Source organism: Coffea arabica, chromosome 1c, assembly GCF_036785885.1.
Source record: "Coffea arabica cultivar ET-39 chromosome 1c, Coffea Arabica ET-39 HiFi, whole genome shotgun sequence".
Classification (NCBI taxonomy): domain Eukaryota; kingdom Viridiplantae; phylum Streptophyta; class Magnoliopsida; order Gentianales; family Rubiaceae; genus Coffea; species Coffea arabica.
The window spans coordinates 13,271,741-13,277,086 of record NC_092310.1 but is presented as its reverse complement, the minus strand read 5'-3'; the positions used below and the strand labels follow the sequence as shown (position 1 = coordinate 13,277,086).

Below are 5,346 nucleotides of genomic sequence, written 5' to 3'. Positions count from 1 at the left end.
CTAAATACCTAGGTAATTTGTAATTGTGCATGTCTCAGGTGATCAAGTGGATCTCGAGGAGCTCATTTGATCTTGCCTTGCTCTTGCTTTACACTCTTGATTTTGGTGAGTGTCAAGTGCATGACTTGTTGCCTAGTACTTGACATGCTTCTAGTTGAATATATGAATTTGACTTGTCGAGATGAGTGTATACTTTATCGCACTCACTCTCCTTATTTGACTCGTAACTTGATTTACTTGACTAGCTACTTGACTTGCTCATACTTGAAACTATACTTATGTGTGACTCGGTGTCGATTGGAACAATGTCTCGTCGACCACTCCTACTCGTGAGGGACGCCCAAACTCATCGGCTAACTTTACGAATTGAGTCAGCATGGGCTTGGTCGAGAAGCTTAATAAACCATGAGCAAACACGAAACTTGATCTATTTGAGAGATCTTGTTTGGCATACTCGCGTAGTATTGCCACGATATACTCGAGTAATATCAAAACCTTGACAAGCGGGCTTGGTAAGGGGGTGCAACGGTGAACGGGATCTGGGGAAAGTGGAGTCTCTGCGGATTTGATACGTACTTGGTTGACGGAGTGTCAACATGGATTTTGATCAAAACCTTGACCCTGCTACGTGGAATTGAGCTCCTGAGAACTACAGTATTCTTGAATTGTTTCTGCTTACTTTTCTTACTTGAAATGTTAATTACTCGAACTTTACAGTTTTACTTACTGTATAAATGTTATTGTTATTTGGACTATGTGTTTGCATATGTGTTTCTTGGCCTCACTGAGCGTTCGCTCACCCCATTAGTTTGTTTTCCTTAACAGGAGTTCGGAATAGAAAGAGTTTTGGGGAAAGTCGACTTGTTTACAATCTTGGAATGTAATTGAGTAGTCGCCTTCTAATGATTGTATTTTGTGGAAAGTTGATGTACTTTTGATAACTTATGATGTAAGAATTGAATGTTCCATTAAGGAAACGACTTTTCTTCACTTTGACTTTATATTTGGTTATTTATCCTTAAGTTTGAATTGGATTTGTATCGAATCCTGGCGAGAGTTATGCAGGCATTCCGCCGATACTCTTTGGTTCGTTTTAGGGAGAAATGGAGGCGTCACATATAAAATCAATGTGTGCTATGTTTAAGTGATTTCTCTAATATACAAGTGATTCAAATCTCATCTTCCATCTTGTATTGACTTATTACACAGAACCTTCAATAAGGTAATGGTTGAATCGAAAAATATCATTACTGATGCATATGATTCTCAGAGTTATCTATGACCTTTCAGTACATCTCAATTTTTTGAAAACCGCAGGGTATTGTTGGAGACTTTTTAAAAGGGATGAAAAGTTACAAGGTGACTGTTCATTCAAGTATAAAAGTGCTACAATGATTCAAGTATTCCCACAATAGAAGTAACTATTTTGATTGTGAAATGTGATCACATGAATGGTTAAAACCAATATGTGACATCCCCTAGTCTATAAAGAGATAAATTGAGGGTTGATTTGCTTCAAAAATTATCATATCAATAGTAGATATTCTATAAAAATACACCAAATATTTCTTCTTTGTAGTTGTAGACACCAAAATTTTGTCAAATTTTAATGTTTTCTTGAAATTTTTTCTATTTAATGAGTTATTTATTTTCTTGCAATTTACTATGCATTTTTCTTATATTTGCAGGTTTGTTTTAAAAAATAAAAAAAAGAAAAAAATTAGTTTTTGTATTAAAAAAAAGGGAAGTCATCATGAGCCATCATGAGCCTTCATGATGACTCATGATAGCCATCACCTCTTTGACCAAAGCACACGAGAGAAAGGAAGGAAGCAACGGAAAGAAAAAAGAGGCAACGGATCCAAGAGAAAAAATTGCAAAGAAGGGCTCCTAAGGTTGCGTTTAAGACCTCTCTCTCGGCCTTTTCTTTCAGGACTCTAGACAGACAAGCAAAAAGGAAGCCAAAAAAAAAAAGACTCCACCCTTGCTCCAGCATATACCAAGCTCTCGGCTCTCTCCCTAAAAAGAGGAGACAAGACACAGAACAAAAAATAAATAAATAAAAAAGCTCTCCCCTTCAGCTTTCCTTGAGTTTTCAACGGACAGAAAAAAGCCAGACAAAAGAAATTTTGGGTGCTCGAGGCTCCTGACTCTCCATTTTTCTTCAGCTACCAACACATTCTCTCCTTCATTGAGGTACTTATTTATTTTTTTTTCTTTTTCCAGCTTTCCTTTTCTCAATTAATCAGATTAAATTCATGCTGCCGTTTATTTGTCCCTTGCTTTCGTTTGTTGTTGTTGCTACTGATGTTGTTGAAGTTTTGGGGTAAAGCCATGAATAAACATTAAGAAAAAGATGATTGCTGTGAATACATGTTAGATGTTTGTAAAAATGCAAAAATGGAAAACGAATTAAAAGCTGAATATTGTGCATGTTTTTCTTGTCAAAATAGATAACCGTTTGCTAGTGTAGGTCTGAAAATGTTGGAATTATCTAAATATTTTGGAGTTTTTGAACTTTAAAGGCATTGAAGTAGTTTCTTCATTTAGGGGCTGTTTTTGCTTTAATTTAGCCATTTTATGTTGTTTTCTTGTCAAATTAAAATCATAATTGTATTATAGAAGTTGTAAGAGTGTTGTAGTAGAATTTTTATGATTTTTGGTGAAAGATAGGGTGATTTGAAAAATAAAAATTGCGGCTGTTTTTTGGCATTTTGGCCCCCTTCAGGTCATTCTTTTGTAAAAATTAACTCCGGAAATGGAATTTACGCAAAAAATGGAGTGAGGGGGTGTATTTTGGCAATTTTTGGCGACCAGAAAATTCGCCGGTGGCCGATAGCGAGCTGCCATAGCCGCTTCAGCTGGCCGAAGAAGAAGAGAAAGAAACGGCTGGGAAGTGGAGGAAGAAGGAAGAAAAGTAAAGAAGGAAAGAAAAGAAAGGAAATGGATGGGTTGGGCTAATTTTTATTTGTTTTGTGGGTTTGTTTCTTATTTTCGATTGGGTTAGAAGGTCAGACCCATGTTTTATTTTAGTTGGATTTGAGTGATAAAAGACGGCCTGACCTGTGTGTTTTGGCTTGGACTTTTGCCTGGGTTTACGTAGTATCTGGCCCAAGCGCCTGTTGGGTTAGGAAGACCAGAAATGAATTTACTCTTTTGCCCCTATACTTTTACTTTATTGTATTGTGACCCTAATTACTTTAAGTTTCTTCAATTAGGTCCTTAATTAATTGCAAATAGGTCCCTAAACTTTATTTTTCTTTAATTTGGACCTCAAATTTTTGTAGTAATTATAATTTAACCCTAAAACTTCATTAATCTTTGCAATTAGGTCCCTGACAGATTTGATTTCTTAAATAGAAGTTGCTTTTCTTCTTAGATTATTAATTATATTCCATTTGAATGATTCAATTGATTGATTTCATATTTATTTTCATTTTTTATGATTTTGTTAATTAAATTGGTGCTTTGATGATTGTGTTAATTTTGGAGTTAAATAGGGCAAATCCCATTCTCCATTAGCTACTACGTCAAGGGAGGTATCTTCTTGTGTCATTTTAAATTCTCCTATGTGCTCCTATGTGATTTTATGTGTGTAATTGCACGTTTTTGAATGTTTTTATTTTATTTTATTTTATTCATTTAGTTATTCATTTTATTTGTTTTTTTAATTTTGTATATTTACTTTACTTTAATTTTTGATTATTTGAGAGGCATTTAATTTCCAAATTGTAATAGTTAGATTATTATTTTATTCTTTGCCCTTTTAGATTGTAGTTAGGACCCTCGAATGTAATAGTTAGGTCTCTATTTGTTTTTATTTGTTTGTGTGCTTGCATGCTTGTGTGATTACGTGTTTATTCGCTCCTTTAGGATATTTGCATCTAGATATTATGCTCATGTGTCATGTGCTACGTGCTCTTATATTTTATTTATTTTAATTTATGTATTATTTATTTTACTATGCATTATTAATGCATGGCGTTACCACACTAGTCCAACGCTAGTTGTGGCTTCTCCCTCCTTATGCTTGCTAGTCCAACGCTAGTAAGGTTCTTTAGAAGTGGGGTAGTCCAACGCTAGACCCTTATATTGTTCATGTATTGGATTCATTTGTGTGATATTCATTACATTTTCACGCATATTTTTATTCTAGAATCTTTTCTCATTTGCATGATATTTTCTATTATATTATTTTATATCCCCTACCCTCTACATGTATTAATCATATCATTTAGAATTGCATTTCATTTAAGAAATTGTGGAATAAGTTAGTTCATTTACTTGTTCATATTAGGAGAATTATTCTTTGAACATGGATATGGGTGATTATAACTCTTTAGTTTAAATACCCCATTAATATTTGTATAAGAAAATTATGTTACGAGTTTTCGCCTCCCGTACCCATTATGTTGCATTCCCTATTCTTTGATCACTTATATCTATATATATAATTTAATTTTCTTTTCTTTTTCATTAAATTTCGTCATTCGCATATTCGTGACCCCTTCAAGGAATTATTTTGACCTTCGCAATTAATGCGTTTGGTATTAATTAAACCCTTGAATGAACATTTTGTCCCTCTTGATATTTTTATTTGTATCCATGTAGGAAACATCCAAATATGATAAATTTAAGGGTTAGATTAAGAAAATTTTGACTAAACCACGCAGTTAGTTTAGACTAGGTTGAAAGGGTGCCTTAGGTTTGAGATAATCGAACCTTTGCCTTCCCTTTCTTCAACCGTGACTCTCGAACTCATTTTCTCTATTTTCAAAGATCTGGAGTTGTCGAAAAGGGTTTTATTTTATTTTATTTAAAAATATTTTTGGGTGACTTGGTACACCAAAACTTAATACTAAGTGGCGACTCCTATTTTTTCTTAAAAACCTTTTTAGACTAAATTTTGGACCCAAATTGTCGTATTCTTTAAAGTCCCATTTTAGATCCTTTTTCACTTGTTTTTAAATAAAATCACATTTTTCTAAACATCCTCTTATTTTTCCATCGCGAAAAAATGAGGCGCGACAGTTTGGCGACTCCACTGGGGAGGCTAGAGAGTCCAATCACTTGGTTTAATTGTCTTTTCTCTTTTTAACCCTTTTATTTATCATATTTGGATGTTTTAGGTTGCATTTTTCTTTTTTAGGATGGTTTGCATTTCACACTCGTATTCGTTCATCGTTCCTCGTGTATGTGATGAATGGTTTATTTATGTACTTTTATTTATTTACTTATTCGTATCACGTTTTGCATTTGGGGTGGGGAATATTACCTTAGAACCTTCACGTGCATTTAATGTTAATTCTTCCCCTCAAAGAAGTACTTCATACGTGCATACGCTAT

General features: G+C 33.9%; 1 long non-coding RNA gene across 1 annotated transcript; it reads left to right on the top strand.

The window, feature by feature from the left end:
• The first annotated feature begins 1,944 nt into the window (after window positions 1-1,944).
• Window positions 1,945-4,797, top strand: LOC140011155 (uncharacterized). Its single transcript, XR_011818420.1, has 2 exons — window positions 1,945-2,196; window positions 2,729-4,797. It is a non-coding gene; the product is annotated as an uncharacterized lncRNA (long non-coding RNA).
• Window positions 4,798-5,346: the final 549 nt, after the last annotated feature.